Source organism: Perca fluviatilis, chromosome 16 (genome assembly GCF_010015445.1).
Source record: "Perca fluviatilis chromosome 16, GENO_Pfluv_1.0, whole genome shotgun sequence".
NCBI classification, from domain to species: domain Eukaryota; kingdom Metazoa; phylum Chordata; class Actinopteri; order Perciformes; family Percidae; genus Perca; species Perca fluviatilis.
Window position 1 is genome coordinate 11,568,776 of NC_053127.1, and position 20,572 is coordinate 11,589,347.

General features: G+C 38.6%; 1 protein-coding gene across 2 annotated transcripts in view; it reads right to left on the reverse strand.

Annotated features, from left to right (window-relative positions):
• tmem132e (transmembrane protein 132E) overlaps positions 1-20,572 on the reverse strand; it is a 391,231-nt gene that overhangs the window by 272,053 nt on the left and 98,606 nt on the right. The gene's annotated exons all lie outside the window — the stretch shown is intronic.

The window sequence follows — 20,572 nt, forward strand, 5'->3', positions numbered from 1 at the left end:
ATGTGAATTAACATTCTGTGAAGTTTAATTCTTTTTAGAGGTTTGTTGCGATAAAAGGTTGTAATTGACATTTTCCTCAACCTGCCTTGCCAAATGCTACTTTTAAAAAAATTGGATGACTTTGCTTTGATTCTGACAAAAGCATCATGGCCTTGATGTTTACTATTAACATTGGAAGATTTTCATCTACCCCTTTTATCCCCCTTTTTCATCTCCCTTGCAGCTACACTAAAACCACCTTGACATTAGGGGTGCACAATTCAGAAAATGTCACGATTCGATATTGATTTTTAGGCTCAAGATTCGATTCAAAATCAATTTTCGATTCAAAAACAATTCTCGATTCAAAAAACGATTCACAGTATGTAAATGTAGTAACTTTTCCCATGTGATTGTAGTAGACATACAATATTTTTTTTTATTTATTTAAAAAATATGAATCGATTTTTGGAATTCTATGAATCGATTTTTGGAATTCTATGAATCGATTTTTGGAATTCTATGAATCGATTTTTGGAATTCTATGAATCGATTTTGATCGGTAGAGCTTGAATCGTGTGTGAATTGCACACCCCTACTTGACATGATGTGACATTACAGGGCTGACCCTAACTTGTGTTTTTGATTAATCATTTAGTCAGAAAATGTCCAAAATAATGCAGAAGGACCTTTCAGAATTTCCAGGAGCCCAAGTTAACATCTAAAAACCCAAAGATATTCAATTTGGGTGGTGATGGCGCAGTGGCTATGACACTTGCCTTTGGTGTGGGAGACCTGGGTTCGATTCCCACTGAGATACATCAACCAATGTGTCCCTGAGCAAGACCCCCTAGTTGCTCCAGAGGCGTGTGACCTCTGACATATATAGCAATTGTAAGTCGTTTTGGATAAAAGCGTCAGCTAAATGACATGTAATGTAATGTCATGTCATTTAAAATGGCATAAAGACAGCAACACACCCTTATGTTTGACAGGCAACAGCAAATCAAAACTTATCATTATCAACATTGTTGATTATTCTTCTGTGAATTGATCCATTAATGACTCACCTAAACAGTTTTACACAGAAATGGAGGAAAAGTAAAATGTAGACAGCGTTAGAGTTTTTGGAATGATTTTTCTTTTGATGCTGTACAACGTACTTTTGCACACAGGAATCTGCAAATGGCATTGAGCGCCAAGTTATCGCGCTATTTGCTCTTCGTAGCCAAAAACATGACGTCAGTGAACTTCACACAGAACATTTATGTTGATCACCCAGGCTGTCTGTGGTTTTAGGTTTTTCTTTAGGGAAAGGGCTGAGAGAGGCCAAAGATGTACTCTTGCATTTAAATGTAGGAATGTGTTTAATTCATCTCACTGACTGACCTGACACCTACGTTTTATTTGAGCAAATCTACAGCTTTATAATTGGTGCTCCTCTTTATTTTTTGACCACTGTGTTAGGCTGACAGTTTGGTGTATTTGTACCTAAATGTACGCCGAGAGCAGCTGTCAAATCATATGAGCTACTTTTCAAGTATTTGGATCATTTCTAGAAGGCAATAGAAAATCTCTAAGCTTGGTCTGGTGAAGATGCAAGAAACACAAAGAATGTCAGGATGGAAAAACTATTGAGAGGGACTGCAACGAAGGAGTATTTCTGAGGCAGGCATAATCAGGGATCAAGTTCACCTGCACTCATTTCCATGACCTAAAAACAAGATACCGTTGTATCGATCTTGTCCTACAGTATATTACCAGTCTAGTGAACATAGTGGAGCATGCAGCAGCTAAAGAGACAGATATTTCACTTAGGAGTTAGCGGACACTTAGTCTATATCCATGTCGTTCTACTTCCGGGATTGCTCCGTTGCCGCCAGAAATTCCGCCGTCCCCTTCTGCTTTCTTTGTGTTGGAATTTTAAATTCTGGTGGAGTTATGAGGACTATGGTTAACTGCTCCTCAGATCTCTACAGAGTAAATCCAAATGGCTAGCTAGCTATCTGTCCAATCAGAGTTTTTGAACGTACATGTTCCACCAAAACAAGTTCCTTCCTGAGGCTCTTTTGCAGTGGCACCGTGGTTCTGCCCGGTGCTTAGCGCATATGACGATTGTGATTGGTTTAAAGAAATGCCAATAAACCACATCATGTTTTTCTCCCATCCCAGAATGCAGTGAGGACTAGCCAGACCCTCGTCCGCAGCGCTGTGGAGAAAAGTCTGGCAAAGCGAGACTAGTCGACACTAAAACAGTGCTAAAAGGAGAGTGAATATTGGACAGAAACACAACCCTGATTAAATGCTAACGTTGCTCTGAAACGATTGGATGTGTGAATAAGAAACTGTTTGCTACATGGTCGTTATACCAACTTAACATGTGATTAAATGTTGTGTGTTCACAGCTTGTTTCTGCTGCCCCTGAGTGGCCAAAGAAATCTGCCTGTTTCTCAATTTGACTCAGCGGAAACTGAATGTACTGTATGTGTTAATGTAATGCTATGTTTTCGAAGCATTATCCACTGTTGTGTCACCCTCATCTAAATTCATAAAAGATCATCTCCTGATGTATAATGGGTATCATCATTGCACACTGGTATTTATACTGACTCAGGTATCATGTTGGGATATCTCCAGAAGCCTGGAACCTTTGTGACTGCATGATAAACTGTAGAATGTGGCATTTATCTAATTTGTATCGAAACAATCAGATTGGGGTTGCTCTGGATGAAGTCAAGTCACATTTCATGTGCCCAGCAGCACACTGTGTATGCTTCATACTGTATCACTCGCTGCTCTAACTGGTTTGAGTGTTTCAGTGGTGCAGGGCAGCAGTGTTCTCACCTCTTGGGAGGCCAGATGTTTCTCACAGTGAGACTAATAGCATGTGAAGCTAACAAGTAGGCAGAAAATATAAAGACTTTTTTTATTTGGTAAAATTCAATCATACAAATGTTTCTGTTCTCATTAGCACAGACAGAAGGCTGGGCAATTGGTGCATCCTTAATTGTCAATGTTCACATTAATGCAACATCCATGTTTATTTTCAGTCCTTCTAAGTGGTGGCCTCATGGGGAAAAAAAAAAAAAACCAAAACCCCCCTCGGATGACAAGCAGCTAAAGTGAAAGATTACACTACTGGCTAGCTGTAAGTGAGGACCATTAATGTGATTTTGGGATAATGCCCATTGATTAATACGGCTCTGGGGGCTTTGACATTGAAGGAGTGTGCTTGTCATCTCAGCTAAAAGCAAGGGAGCCTTAGATATCTGCCATCAGTACACAACAGCAGAAGAAGAAAAAAGTCACTGCCAACATTTTAATTTATTTTTTCCCCCAAAGGTGATATGAGATCTAAGCGGAGTCTGAAAAGAAGATAGGCAATATTGCTCGCTGTGGGCCTGATTAAAGCCAGTATATTGAGAGTCAGACTATCAGTTTATAGAAAATGCATTTTTTAGTGTCAGAGGACAGATATCAAGTTATCTTCAGATTCATTCTTCAAGGTTTAAGAGCATCAGCAATCTTTCTTCATCAGCTCTTGCCAACACAGCCGCTGCTGGTAGAGGCCGCAGCCGCCATCGTAACGCCTTATCGCTGCCTTTCGGGCGTATTAACGCCGTCTCCTCTCTCTCTGTGGTCTGCTGCCGGATCACATGGGGAGGTACTGTCTGGGAGTATGTGGCTGACCAATTAAAGTCAAGTAGTGTTGAAATTATATCAGGCATTTACTTTCTTTCTTTTGTTTACCTCAAGTTGCAGTAGGGTAACTTTGCACATTGGCAGCTCCAAAGGCAGATGCTGTGTGTGTATTCGGAGGACCTTAATTCCCTGATGTCATGTAAAATGGCAGCAGTAGACGGCACAAGGCTTATCAACAAAAGGACAGGAGAAACAAAAGCTCTACAGTAATGGTTAGTGTGATATATTTGTATGAATGTGTAGGAGGTTAATTTTTGGGAATTTTCAAAACAAATCTTAATTTTGTTACTTTCTGTGGGAAAGCAGACTCTCCTGCCAGTGACCAAACCAACGTCCGATATGTCATAAAAAGAAGCTTTAATACTATGATTTGTAATAATGTGAATTTAGTAGGTATTAAAGGAACACGCCGACTTATTGGGAATTTAGCTTATTCACCGTAACCCCCAGAGTTAGACAAGTCAATACATACCCTTCTCATCTCCGTGCGTGCTGTAAAGCTGTCTGACGTCTCCAGCATTAGCTTAGCCCAGCACAGATCCTGCAGGTAACTGGTTCCAACTAGCCTACTGCTCCGAATTGTGACAAAAGTGACAAAATAACATCAACATGTTCCTGTTTACATGTTGTGATTTGTAGAGTCACAGCGTGTACAAAAAACAACGTAACATGAGACACAGCCATCTTCTAACCGTAAACAAACCGGGAACTATATTCTCAGACAGGCTTGCATATCACTCTGCCCATGTACTATATTCTTCCGCCTGAGAATCTAGTTCCCGGTTTGTTTACGGTTAGAAGATGGCCGTTGTTTTTTGTACACGCTGTGTCTCTACAAATCACAACATGTAAATAGGAACATGTTGGCGTTATTTTGTCACTTATTCGGAGCAGTAGGATTGCTGGAACCATTCACCTGCCTTTTCTGTGATGGGCTGATGCCGCTGGAGATGTCAGACAGCTTTACAGCACGCACGGAGATGAGAAGGGTATGTATCGACTTGTCTAACTCTGGGGGTTACGGTGAATAAGCTAAATTCCCAATAAGTCGGCGTGTTCCTTTAAAGAAAATAGCAATTGAAGGCATTAGGGCTACTTCCACACTAAAACGTTTTTGTTTAAAAAACGCATATCTTTTGCTCCATTTACACCTATCGTCAACACTACTCCGGCATTTACGAGCCCCTAAAACAGAGACCTTTGGAAATGACGGCGCACACCCACGGCGTCAGTCAGTCTTATCGGTTAGGTAGGCCTTAAAAAGACTTGGTTTCCGGGTTAAAGTTAGCCTGTAAGGGTTGTAAGGACAGTCTTAGGAGAGCAATTGTGCTCGTTCTCCATCAACACAGCTAGAAAGAAAGAAAGAAAGAAAGAAAGAAAGAAAGAAAGAAAGAAAGAAAGAAAGAAAGAAAGAAAGAAAGAAAGAAAGAAAGAAAGAAAGAAAGAAACCCTTCTGGGTAATTCAGAAGAAGAAAAAATGAGACTCCCTTTTCCCCCCAGTTAGGATTCTTAATTTGCACAGAAAATTACAGCCTCTGATGTTGATGTACAACAATGTATCTTGCCCTGCTTTGGATGACTCATCTGGTATGCAACATTTTTATAGAATTTGTAAAAACTTGTGTTGTTAAAAGCCCTCTCTGCAAACCAAATTTCCCTTGCAGGAAAATAAAGATGTGACTAAATGCATTTCACTAGGATGAGATTATGATAATGGAGTTGTATTACATACTCAGACATGGCATCTTACATTGTTTTATTAAAAACAACTAACTGCCCCGTTCATCAACTTTCATTTCTTTTCTGTGAACTGTCACCAAGGAACGTTGAGGATGTTCACTAGGGCTGCACAATTAATAGCAATTGTATCGAAATCGCAATATGGACTAGTGCAATATCCAAATCGCAGGGGGGCAATATTTGTTAATGGCAAAATATGTGTCAAACCATTCTGAATTAAGTATTGTGGTGCTGCAGAGATGTCCCGACTAAAGAAAAAATCTTTGTTTGGTACAGATCCTTGCAAAAAAAAAAATATCACACTATAATTATTTTAATTTCTTTCAATGTTAATAATTTCCAATGAAAACGAGAATAATGATACAAAAATGATCATTCCCTCCAATATCGTGAATCATATCGCAATCTCAATATCAGTCAAAATAATCGCAATTAGATATTTTCCTCATATCGTGCAGCCCTAATGTTCACTCAACGCTGACCTTTAAACATCTTCAATAACAGTAACGTCAGTGCTGGAACATTTTAAATATACTCAACTGAAGAAGTGGTGCCAAAAATTAAATGTCAACAGTAATTTTCAGCCAAGAATATCCTTCATTCTGTTTTAAGTGGCTGCTGTGGCTACGGCTCATTCATCCATAGATCAGGTGAAGAGCATTCCAGGTGAAATGTGTCAATTTCAACAATCCATTTTAAATCCCAGATGCAGTTCCAGATACTTGAAGTGGTATACCAATGCAATATATAATGTAAAAATGGGTTTTAAGACTTGGCTTAATGGTATGTCTATTACCAGTACCATTTTAAAGCTGATTTCTGTTTGAAAGGTTTTACATATGTTAAAGTCACATGTGCCCTCTGGTCCTGATAGTCATACTAATTAGGGGTCCAAGCCCGAGTCTGGAAGAACTGGCAGTAGCAAAGCTACGCCGTTCGCACAGCCGTTAGGGGGATCTATAATGAACGTAGACGCGTTTTGGCAAATAAGTCAATGCATTTAAATGGGAAAAATTGCAATGCCCATATCTCTGCCGCCGTAAATGCTATCATCACAAAACTTGATTATTATTCGACATGCCACTCTGCGGTTCTACACCAGATTTGGTGATGATTTCCCTTTAGGGGGCGCTATAATTGAGGTAGAAGTGTTTTGGCCTTTTACTCAATGAATAAGAAATTTGGAGGTCGCACAAATTTCCTGACTTTTGCCTCGCTGCCGTTGCGCTTTGGGTTCTCCTTTCGCAGGCTCCACTTTCATGGTCTCTTAGCGGCGTCGTGGGCGACTTGTGCCAGGGGGGGACTGATGCCGGGGAAGTTTGGACCCCGTCATAACTGCTTGCAGTTCTAGTTTCAAATTGTGGTTTGATGAGTTTTGAGAACTTCCACTTATCAGTTGCTTTGATGCAATGATGCCATGCTGCATTAAAGGACCGCCTCGGGTGTGCACAAATTAAATTTCCACCGCCTAGGCTTTAGATCTGCTAACAGCTGTTAAGTAAAATATGTGTACAGAACAGAACAAATATAGAATCACTACCAAACCACAGTTCATTCAAAAAAATGCCAATAATGGACTTGCATAGGGCTTCCTGGCTTCCTAGCTGTTTCATTATTTGCCTTACACACTTAGTCATTATGTCCACATTATTGGAGATTATTTATCAAAACTCTCATTGCATTAAAGTGCTCATATTATACTTTTTGGCTTTTTCCCTTTCCTTTATTGTGTTATATATCTTTTTTGTGCACGATATAGGTTTACAAAGTGAAAAAGCCCAAAGTCCACCCCAAAGGGACTTACCATCTTCAACAGAAAACACTGTTCACAAACTACTACACAATTACTACTCCGCTTCTGACTGGGTAGTAGTCCTTACCTAGCTACTGTGCATGTGCAACTCCCAACAAAGATGGAATAGAAGTGAAATGTCTCACTCTGTAGCTAAAACAGAGAGCTCAACGCACGGGGTGAAAAGAGGAGCTGCAGCAATGTGCAGTACAATACAAATATGGTGTTTTTTGAAAATTAAACCATGTAAACCTTTTCTGATATAACCTCTAAATACAATTATGAACCTGAAAATGAGCATAATATGAGCACTTTAATATTTTGTGAAAGCACCAACAGTCAACCCTACAATATCGCTGCAATATCGACATCAATGTATTTGGTCAAAAATATTGTGATATTTGATTTTCTCCATATCACCCAGCTCTACTGCCAAATCCTGTGCTACATCTTGTTTTGCATCAATTTCTGATTGGAATGTGTGCTGCATATAAATATCCTTTTTCTTCTTACACTTGGAATAAGTTGCTCGAGATTTTGAAAAATTCTGTCACATGGCAAAGTTTATAGTGTTGCAGCAAGACAGCATTCTCACAACTCTAATGAAGAATGAGAGTTAGACGAATGAACTGACAATCGCCAAGAGCAGGATTCCACATCTGGAAGACACTGCGGGAACATCGACTAAATGGAAGTTTGAATCATTTAATTTTTCTTTTTTTGGGGCCTAAAACTATTTCAACTGTAAATAACACATTTGGTGTCTGAATTATACTTTTCTTTTTATCTCTGAAGAAAAACAGCTGATTCCAAACTTTAACAGTTGTGTATATAGCAAAGAAACACCTTAGAGCTCTACACGTGTTTTATTAGACAAACATTGGCTAAAAGCACCAACAAAGGCTTACAGAGGGATATCCCGAAGCAGTTGTGATTCTTCACACTTCCACATACATCTGTTTGTTTGATTTTCAAAGGAAATGCTGCCAATGGGAATTTTTTGTTATTTTGAGCTCCTGAATCTGACAAGGACATAGAGAGTAATCCATGTCAATCGAGGACTGTTTGAGTGTCCCAACAGTAAAGCCCATCGGATAACATGATCTCTTCATCTGTTATTCTCTCCCTTCCTGGCAGACCTCTGCTCAGGCTATATGTGTGACGTATAGCATTAAGGGCAAAGCAGTGATTCCCCATGCACTGTCTAGAGCCTGAAGCGGCAGGATGGGCCTTCCCTTCAACCACAGCACGCAGGCCAACAGGCCCAGTGTAGGTGGGGAGGGTGGGGGTCTATAGGGTGAGGAATAGGGACATAGAGATAAGAAAGGGAATCCAGGAATAAGTTTATGTTGTGAAAAGCTTTTTTAAATCCAACATGAAGTACTGGCCATATTGATTGCCCTGGAGGTAATTTTAATTGTAGCGAGTAAATGAACAGAACAAACACAGTGAAACAGTCTGTACTGTCAGACCAACAACAATGAGTTGTAAATTTGAGGATTAGACAGGCAGCAACCTGTGGTCATGTTGAGCATATGAAATATTGTTATTTTATAGTCAGTTTGTTTGGTGTCAAATTGTAGGTTCAGATGTCTGCTGCAGTCAGTGCATTGATGATTTTTTTTTTTTTTGCTTTGACTGCTACTTTAGCTTTTACAGTTGATAAGGTCATTTTCTAAACCTTGTTACAACTGTTCGATATCTGATTCTTTGCATTTTATGGAATGTACAGCGCAACCCTTCATGCTGAAATAATGAAAGAATGCTGGTGGAGCACGTGTTACAGACAAAACAGGGCTCATGTTCATTAAACTATTGCTCCATAGTGCCACTAGTGTTAAAATATTCAAAAGGAGACATTCAACACTCATCACTCTCAAGTCTTCATAATGCAGAAACATTTATTAAGCATCAGTGAGTTTAAAAAAAACAACTAAATCTGAGCAACTACTGTAAAGACTAATAAAGACACATTACAACCTTTTTAGTGACCTTTAGGTAGTCTGAGTCATTGCCAGCTTAGCTCTTGATGTTCTCGGTGAGGTGGAAATGAATAATCTTTTTCCCATCATTAGTAATTAGGTCTACAATTAGCCTACTTTTTTAATATATACTGTGGCATGATGGTGTATGAGTCATGCAGCTAAAATTATAACATGTACCTCTATCAAAGGAAAAGGAAATTTCTTCCGGTTAGATTACAATAACACAGAATATGCTCAGTGCCTCTGGCTGTAAAAAAATAAAATAAAAATCACAGAAGAAAGTGAAAAGGATCTTAGCGCCGTGACTCACATCCAAGTCAAATTTCCATCAACTTGAATTTCTTAAATGAATGTGAGCGCACACCGTTTACACTGTAGATGAGAGAGATAGAGATACAGAAGGCCTCTGCAGTGACATACAGCTACAACATATTTGAAGGCCTCTGTTCTATCCTTGCTAGTTGGTTGTGGGTTTTAGTTTTAAGACAAGTAGGCCCTCAAGGTGTCTTCAAGGAAAACCTTTTGTAAAAATCATCACAAGCAGTCCCACTGGAATTCTCTTTTCTGTGTGATTATTCAACTACATTTAAAAGGTGAATACATTTGTTTCTGGTTAATCTTCCACTAGTTTCGGGATCTGCATAAATTAGACCTTGACTCCACCTTCTTGGATTTTCCTGAGGATTATGATCAATTTGGGAGTGCTCAGCAAGGAAAATGAAGGTACAGTGGCAATAATTCCAAACAGCAAGCAGCGGTGGTAAGCTTGCTATGCTGAGTGATATGACAAATTAGTAAAAGCCCTTGGCTTTTAGATGTATGCTAGAAACTTTAGTACATCTCCAAAATGAGTTACCAATCCTATCAGTGCCATGCATCACTCTGCAGCAAACTGTGGATTGTGCTGAACCTTCTGCCTGAGCTCGCACACGCACACACGCACACACACACACACACACACACCTTATGTCAGCTGCCAAACCCACACTGACTGATGCCTCATTCAATATAGCAAATGGGGCAGACAAAAGCTACAGCTAAACACATATTGACCCTTAAATTAATTTGCTCAACCTTCAAGCCTTGAATCTCTCAACCAGAAAAAAAGTAAATGAGAGTGTCATGTTATATTTGGAATCGTATCGAAAATACTGTAACATACTGTTACATCTCTGTCACGGATATATGGACACAGAAGCTCTTTTCCGAACAGTTTGTTATGTCTACTGCTTGTTGTTTGTGGGTCTTTGGCATCTGTGCCAATCATATTTTTTTTTATAAACTACATCATCACTGTATTTCCCTTGAGTTTACCCATGGTTGCATCTGACCACATGCAATGGGTGACCTCTTTCATTTGTAGTGACATTCTTCCAAAAGTGCTAATGAGATAACAATGTTCCTTAGAAGACAGCCTGTTTTATGCAAATTGATGGTACATTTTAACAACCTGGCTCTGCAGAGAACGCATGCATTATGTTTTAAAGACTGATGTCTCTATTGGTTTTTTGTCTGTCCTTTTTGCCTTTGTGATAGATGCCGCAACACAGATTGGACGGGGTGGGGCGGGGCACAAAAAGAGTATTCCATGAAGGCAGTCTTGATTTCTAAAATATTCGCATCAGACAAAAGCTCCAATCACAGGTTTAGGAAGGAATTTAGGGGTCCAAAGTCCATTTTCAAAATGACTGATGACTGATATTAGACACCTGTTGTCTAGGCACCTGATACCTGTTGAGCATAGGTAAACTTCTATTAACATTGGTGCAATTAGCACCTGAATTAGCACAGGAACAATCTGCACAGAAAGTCAGAGATCTTAATTTTATGGCAACAGCAGTTTGTAATGAACAAAAATAACTCTTTGATAGGGGTTTAACAATATACAATGGCTTAATATTTCCAGTTCCAAAAGCATGATATGTAGGCCTATAGAAGGGCTAAGAAATGGATCATTATGTGGTTGGAGCACTTTGACGATCAATGTCAAGAAAATGTTATTAATTGGCGCAAAACCCACGTATCAGCACTGTGTGGAGTGAGCGCAGAGCTTAATGGAGCTATTTTTCTCAACAATAGACTATCTAGGTTCTCAGCTTCTCTAAGATAAAGCTTAGAGCAAGGTTTGAGATGAATTGTGTAGAATGTGACGTTAATTTTCAACTGCTGTAGTTAATTTCCAGTCTGGATCTTTTGGCTTAGTCAATGACATTGAAGTCTGTTGTTGTGACATGAAGCAGTGACACAGACAAAGTTCAGCCAGGCTTATTTTGAAAATGATTTCTTCTGTTTCTTTGCTTTCCTTCTCCTTTCTGCTCCTCTCTCTGTACATTCCCGGGGTCACGCAACTCTGGGTAACTAAAACTTTGTGCTTAAGTCAAAACATTAATTAAGCATTTTTAGTGCCCCCTGGAGAAGAACAAACAAGGAATTTTGTTTGTGATGTAACAAGCCGCTACTGCTGAAAAGAGAGAACACCACCTACACATACTAAAACTTCATCAACTTGGGGCGGCCTCTAGCTCACCTAGTGAGAGCGTGCGATCATTAACTTGATCGTCACTCAGCGAAATCCAGCCAATTTCCCTATAGTTTACTCGTTGCCTGACCTCTAAATAAAGCAAAGACAGGGTATGAATATTCTGTTTATTGACTCATATACTGCAGGAGTAGAAACTGAGAATTCTGCTACACAAACTGGCCTGAAGGTCGACTACAATGCCTACTACTTAAGTCTAAACTCTCCTTTTAAAACATTATTTCACACATGTTCTGTGTGTCTGATGATAGACTGGATTTGACCCTATGTGAAAGAGAATGACATGAAAAGACAGAAAAGAGATGGGAGGGAGCGATGAAGGACAAAGAGAAAGAAACAGAAGAGGAACAGAGAGCAAAGAGGAAAATAGATCACTCCCTTTGTACTGCAAGTAACCCTACTGAATGCAATGCATATCAAGTTGTGCATTATGTATTCTGTGACACCTCTCAACATCCATTGGTGATGAGCAGGAACTGCAACAACATCAATAGATATTGTCTCACATATCTAGCTCCTCCATCGCTCTCATCCACTTACAGTGGCCTGCAACTAACAGACAGTTAAATTATGTTTGACAATGGATAGGGAATGCCAGCATGTAGGATTAAAAATCCAAAGAGAAATGTGTTTTTTATCACAGTCATTACCAGGCTTTTTTTATTTTGCTGGGAAGTCACTGGCTCATAGTATTAAAGTAGAAAATATGAATAAGCGTGTGGGTGAATGGGTTTGTTGGTATACAGGGCCAGAATTAGAATGTAAGTTATGAAGAATTCCAACTGGCCAAGTTATTAGCCTACTAAATAATAGATCAATGACTTCATCAGCCCCTAAAGACATGTTATGGTAATGCGTTATGCTATACATTGATGTACAGTGTATATATCTACACACACATTTTGGGTTAAAAAGCCAAGAAATGGCTCCAAAACAGATTATTTATGCAAGCATTAAAGCCTCAGCATATGGTTTTCCTTAACATACCACAAGAGACAGAGGAGTTGAGATATATAAAATCATACTGTATATTTGTCTTAAAACTTTCCTTTAACTGCTTTTTTGATTTTCTGATTGAACATCTAAGGGTGGGTGGATATAAGGGTCTCAAGGACGTTTGAGGCCAACTATGAAGAGCAGCCGCACAAATGAACATGAAACGTAGCAGGGCAGAAATATGACAAAGCTAAGGCCAGCGTGTAATGTAGCGAGTATATCAAAAAAGGCACAAAAGTGCATTTCTTCCTTTGAAAACATTGCAGCTGGAGCTCCCACTGAAGCCAACATGACCTTCACTTCACTTCTCTTCTCTTGAAATGATTAGTCTTCAGCCCACAGGACACACATCTTTTATCATCCCTAAATCCGAAGTAAACGTATGGTTCAGAGTAATTTAATAAGCACTGTGCTGTAGCTGTGCTCCTCCATAATAATTACCTTGTCTTGTCTGCATGCACTACAAACAGACCAATGTTCCAACAATTCCCTACAGTTAAAAGCTCTCCATCACAAACAGCATTAAGGATTTATGCCTCTTCACTCAGCATTTGACCAATTTACAGTAGCGCCTGATATTTATGCTGTAATTGTTGTGCCTGGTGGGTTTCTTAACATTAAATATGAGAGCAATGATTAACACTGAAAAGGTCTTTGTAAAGTACAGTGTTCTCATAAAAGTGTTTTGATACTTGAGACTGGTCTTGAGACTATTTGGGGTCTCTGCTGGTTGGTTGGCAACTGGTCCAAGCCAAAAAATAGTTTGGCCCATAACCTTCCGTAAAACAACGAAATGACGATTTTGACACTTTTGATTTTGTGCAGTAATCAAACAAGATATGATTTGTTAATTAGTGAGCTTTAGAAATTGATGGCAGACGGATTCCGTCTAGGTTTATGCTCGCTGCAGTGTTTCTGGCACGATGACACGTGCCAAAAAAACGTGTTCAACGCGTTGAGCGCAAGTTGACACGGCGCTTGGTTGCCCACCTCTGAATTTTTGTAACTAGGCACATGCTGTGCTTTCATTTAAACATGGATGCCTTCGAGGGAAGACTGACCGACCCTTGACATTTCTACTAGTGCCAAGATCTGGCCACATTTTCTAATTGTACAAAAGACATATGAGTATTGGTTGAACTACAGTAAGTACATTCCTGCTCCCCAGAGAATGAACCCTTGCCATATTGGACATTTGATGAGCTCTCCTATTGGGAAGAATAACATTTAATTTCCTGAGCACATTCATGCATTAAATGTGGTCAATCGTTTACTACTGCTAACATTCTAAGAATAGCAAAATTGTCATTACTGTGAGAATTAAGTCTTGTGGATACAGTAATGTGTAATGATTACTGCATATGTAGGTGTGAAACTTTTACAAATTCCAACCATTCTGAAACTTTTAAAAATACAGAAGAAAGATAAGTTATCAACACCTGGTGCATTAACTGTACATGTGTGCCCCTTATAATCTCGGACTTCTAGCTGAACTCCCAAGTTTCTAGCACTTTAAAGTTGGGAAATATAATTGTTTTTTTTAAGATGGGTGCAATTGACTGTAAGCAATGTCTTTCGTTATTAACAGCATTTCAGGCACCATGAAAATGCCAGTATGTATTTATTATGATAAAGCTTTATTGGCTGGGTAGATGGGTAGTTTGAAATCTAATATTGCTCTCACTAGACAGTGTGTTCATTCACTGCTGTGAGAGATTGCTCAGCAATTTGCTGTCAAGCTTTGACTCATCAAATCCAGTTAATAAATGATATCCATTCAGTGTCCGTGCCAAAATTTCAATTGATTTTTTTTCCTCTTCACTCTTACATCACTGTGCTTTAACCCTAAGACAAGTGTAGCTTTACATTTTAGTCTTACCAAGAGCAGACTTAAACATCATTTTTAGTTTTGTTGTCAAGCTGTCTGCATGTTATGTCTGAACAGATAAAGCTTTAAAAGGGACGTCTGCATAGTTGGCTGGAGAACTTGTCAGGCACTAAAGTTTCAGATCAAACCACAAGCGCCTGCATTCTTGTATTAACAATGCCGCTCCATCACAACAATCTCATAAGAGTGATGACATCCCAGTGGGGGATCTGTGTTTGACCATTTGGTGTTCCTCCCTTTTCACTATAAGACCAAAGCGTCTTATTAATAGCACCATTTTCTTCTCAGAGAGGCTTTTCCAGACATTGATAGCACCTGGATCTAAAGACTGCTTCATCATGTTTTAAAGCAGCCTGATGACAGCACTAAAAGATAAGAAACTGTGATAGATTATGCTGGTCAGGTTATGCGTTTCAAACTCTACTACTACTCCAGAAAAGAGCAGAATCTTGCACTTTTGTCTGTCCAATACTGGTCTTTATATGCCAAGTGCTACTTTTTAAATTGATGGGGATAGAAAGGGAAGAAGTCTTGGCATGTGTGAGTCAACATAGCAACACAGCCCCTATGGCAAAGATGTTAAAACCGTTCTTAAAAGATCGGTCAACAAAAATAGGTGCAACCAAGCATCCGCTGGCCCTCATGAAATCTTAAATGGTATCTAATAAATCTGGACAGACTTTTGCTTCACCACACACCATAATCTTTCCCTTCTTTTCTTTATTTACATTTCAGATTCCTTTGAAATACCATTGCCTCTATATTCCCTAAAATTCTCCTCTTGATGCTATTGTGTCCCATCATTGTTGCCATGGACAGTGCAGAAGAATTGGATAAGACAGGTCTTTTGAAGATGACAGAAGGGCGAGAGAAATTTAAGTTAGGAAGCGTTAATGGGGCCCAGTGGCCATGTGCGGTTGCCCTGAGTGGCTTTGAACCCTCGTCAAATCCAACAGACAGACAGTCAGGGTGCTGACAAATGTAATTTCCTGGTTGGGGTGGAGGAGGAGGTGATAGTGCTGACAGGCCAAAAAACCCACTGGGACTGGTGCTTTAAAAAGCTACGCTCCATCAACGATCACACAAGGTGAATATTTGAGCTCAAACTCAAAGAGCTTTGGGTGTGTTCCACAAACCAGCTGGACGGAAACAGATATGTCAGTGTGGCTGCAACTTACAATAATTTATATTATAAATTAATCTGCCAATTATTTGCTCAATTGACTGATTTATTGTTTAGTCTATGAAAAGTTAAAATAAATGCTAAACAAAATGGGTGAGGTCTTCAAATTGCTTGTTTTGTCAAACCAGCAGTCCAACACCAAAGATGTTATTAACAATAATATAAAATAAAATTACATAAAACAGAAAAGCAGCCAATCCAATTTGAGAAGCTGAACCAATTATTGATGTTGAATTACTGATATTGATTAATGAAACAAACAATTGATTATCATACTTGTTGCTGATTAATCTTTTAAATCTTTTTAAAAAGGTACATGGAACTCAAAATGTAAATGATGTACCTTAATGTGTGTTACTTAAGCATGTTGTCTTGCCATCAACTTTTAACAAATTTCAAAAGTTGGTCTAAATTGCTTCTATGTTGATTCCATACCTTCATTTAAGTATCTTTATTATAACAAATTAAAATCATCAAGGCAAATCAGCTTTGGAACTACTGGAACTGCTTGCAGCCTGAGCATGATCTAAAAAGGATTTAAGAAAAGTATTTCTACTGTGTAAAACATCTGTTATTTTAATTAAGTGTCCCTACTCAAGTAAAATTTATCTGCACAGGTGATGGTGCAGCTAAAATGTTAGAAAACATTAAGATTTTATCATTACTATTTCCTTGAGGGAAGTGAGTGTGATTACCTACCTATTGAGAAACCCAGCATTCCTCTAATTTAACTGTGTAAATGCTTATGTATCTTAATAATAAGCTGTAGTTGTTTAAAGAGCCCAACAATGTAATATTCATCATTATGGATTACTTAAAAATAATTAATTATAGAATATAACTATAGAATAATAATAGCATAACAGCACTTTTGTAACAAAGTTAGTTGAAAAATGTAGTGAAATAAAATCAGACAGTAGGACAGCAAGATGTGCCCCATCTGATTATATTCCAGCAGAATATATGACTCAGCATGTGTGCTTTGATAGACGTGCATGTTGCTAAGAGGAACTCCAAAGCACTGCAATTTTACATGTTTTTTCAGCTACCTCCTGTGAAATTCCCAACAGGATATATGTATTCCCAAAAGCTGTAACAAAATCTGTTCAAGCATTTCTGATTTGCCCAGATGAATTGCTTCACAGGTTGAGTGATGGAAAAGCTAGAAAGCTGAGGACTGCAATGCAAGGTATTGCAAGTACCCATGTACAGCACATCTAACTCCAAACTAAATTGAAACGTTGATAGCCCTGGTGTGAATGCCTTCATTCCTGATTTAAGAATATTCTATAAAAACGTCAACATTCAAGGAAAACTTTAAATCCTCAGTGTGTTTAAGTCTATTATTTCCTGTTCAATTCAAAAGTTACTTTTTTAACATTTAACTGTTCACATAAAATAACTGTGAGCAGGTATCTTTGCATGTTTTATGTACAGTGCAAGTAATTTTAACTTGACCACTGAGACCTAGAAGATAAATTACCACACGTGTGGACAATAGAAAGCTTCTACTTAAAAGTGTGGAGATTCGACTTCATTAGGATTTGATCGATAGCTCTGGAGCAGAACTGCTCTGAAACAGCTACTAAATGGACCCTATGGTGAGACGGTTTTCCCAACTGCTGTTTCAAAGGTTGCAGATGTTTGATAGTTCGGAAAATACGCTTATTCGCCTCCTTGTCAAGAATAAGGAAAGAGGATCAATACCACTCATTCATGGTAACAAGTATATGTTCTTCTTGGGAGGACAGTCTTAGATTGTGTGATATAAAATGGACTCTGTGGTGAGATTGCTTTCTCAATCAAATGGAGATTATTGGCTTAAAATTTAACTTCCAGCAGTGTGCTTTCAGCTACATCATGTTCCCCGTGGGACTAAAAACTTAACAAATCAAGGCAAGGAGGCTGACTAAAGAACGGATGGCTCAACTATCAGTTTAATGAAACCTGAAATTGATCACCTTTAATCACTGCAATGCTGCTTTATATTGCGTTCTCAAAAGAATCACAGCTCCACCAGGAGCCACGACATTGACTTTTTCTGCCTTCTGCTGAATTTCCTACAATCTACATGTCCGGTAAGTAATGCAGAGCAATGCGTGTTTGTCCGTGCGGCATAATGTTGGTGGATTACTTTGAGTATTTGAGCTGTTAAAACACAGCCAGCTTTTCAGAATTACAGGCCCCATAACCACCACTTATTCATTCAAGTCAAGCTTTATTTGCAATGTAAGCTTTATACATGGTCCTTTACAGTCAGAGTAAAGGTGGTGCCCTATTTAGTCCCTTTAATGAATTCTCATATTAATCAATCTATAGGTAAATGAAGCGTGGAAATAAAGACTGATGAGCATCTAAATGATTTAATTACTTCACAGGCCTCCGCATTTAATCTCCATGAAAGCTAATGGAGTTTCATCCATAAGAAGGTAACCGCTGCAATACACTCAGTATACCGTGCAATACACAAGCATTTACTGATATTGAGTTACCTTGTGAATGATCCATGTAAAATTGCTGTATAATCCCGCTTTCTCATGTTTTCTCTGCGTCATTTAAATATAAGTAGGGTTAGTGCGTGAAAGCCTGAGAAAACGAGCAGGTGTTCCGAAGATTTTCTACATTACAGCCCATAATGGTAGCTGGTGGAGTTCGACAAAGGTCATTGACTGCTTAATGCTCCTTAAACTGATGTGTACTTTCATCCTGCATGCAATGGATAAGACCAGTATTCCAACAAAAAGTGATTTTATGTAGTTAGACATCCCAGATAATACAAAATGCAAAAGAGGCTTGGCTGCCTTTAGCTGGGTCAAACCTTTGATGGCATGCAAAGATGCCTCATCAATGAAAAACAGCCCTAAGAAAATAACTTTATATAAAACCAAATGCGTACAAATAGATGGTCAGGCAGACAGATAAGTGGACAAACTGACAACGCAAATACATATTTAGGAGAACATGTAAGCTTTTTATCTGTGCAGAAAAAAAGGGCAAGTCTCACGTATCACAGCTTTAGCAAGAATTATTATGAGCCAGATATTTGATGGAAGTTTCAAGTAGCTCGTATGAGCAGCTGAAGATCACACTACGGCAATTGCATGAGACTGCATGAAGTACGCACTAAAAAGCAGTCTGTGGGGACAAACAAAGGATGTTGCATAAATGTGTATAAATTAGTGAAGTTAATTTATCTTACAAGTTTAAAGTTAATTTATTTATATAGTCTTATTTAGAGTCTCAAAGGACTTGCTTGTTGATATATTCTTCATGGACCTTGAATATTCAGCAGATGCAGATCTACTGACATGCGAAGCTATGGATATATATAGTTTTCTGTGGTAAATTAAAAATATATCCATCTGTCAAACAAAAAACCAGCTGAATGCTGTGTAAAATGACTCCACTGTTGAAGCAGCTTAGACCAGGGGGGGGGATGGGTGGTTTCATTTTTTATTTTTTTTTAAAGATTTTTTGGGCATTTTTAGGCCTTTATTTTCAAAAGGACAGCTGAAGATGTGAAAGGGGAGAGAGAAGGGTAATGACACGCAGCAAAGGACCACAGGTCGGAGTCGAACCTGCCCTAACCAAAAATGCCCTATCTGCTTATTCTAGCTTCTCAAAGGTGAATAATGTGTTGCTTTTCTCTTTCATAGCATTGTGAATTGTAAACGTAAAGGCCCATGATCAGATCACACATAGAGATCAAATGTTAATACCAGCTGTAAACTACTAATCAACAAATTAATTAACAGACTAATCAATGGTCAAAGATCTCAAAAGGTTAAAGGTGAAAAAAGCCTCCGAATTATTTTACATTTTTAATGTATATACTGTATGTGTTTTGAATTGTGTAGAAAGAAACCAACTGAAGCCTTTGTTGGTCTCAAACTAAATTTCGAGACAAAGCAAAAAGGCCGGTGATTGGGTTCCAAAACATTCCTTTTTAAAAGTGTGCAAAATACAGCATTGACTCTGAATACAATGGTCTCTCTTAGTGTTTGTGTGATGTGTAACATAATTCATACAGTCACTAAGTTGGTTCTGTTTTTATACTTTAAGACAGAGCTCGATCCAAGAAAGAACTGTAACCCAAAGTATCATCTTTCCAAACCAACCATTTTAATATTGGTGTATAGGAGGTATTTGTGCGCAAGATTACCGCTCAACGTTGCATTAAAGTGATAAATGAGTGTCGCTCTTGGATGGAGTCAATCTCTTCGGTTCTCATTTTATTATAGCCAAATTGCATTTAACCGCATCACCTGAATTCTGATAGATCTGGTTTTATCCAACAATGACCTTAGCAATCCAATCAAACAATGAGGATTAAGTCTCCGCGATGGATTTAAGGTTTAATTTAAGGGACAAATTATACCGGATTATTACTCAAGTTAATTTCTGTACATCAACAGTTGAAGTTTAAAAATGCTGTATATTTGGCAGGGATGCAATAACACAAAAGGTATGATACTGTGTGGTAATTTGTCCCTGAGGCTTTTGAAAATCTTCTGGGTACCTTTTTGCAGCTCAAAAGAATCAGGCTTACTTTCTTCTACATTTGACAACTGCACTTCCAAGATCCTTCTGTCTCGCTGTGAATGTTGACACCTCCAGGATGCTTCATTTTAAGCTATTTAGACAGTCTCACTCTCCCATGGAGTTTGCTACAGGGTGACTGGTGAAGATTCAAGGGCCATGCAATACTTTTCAAATGTGTTCGGTGCAAAGACTGGACTTGAAAGTGGCTTCACATAGCAGTCATAAA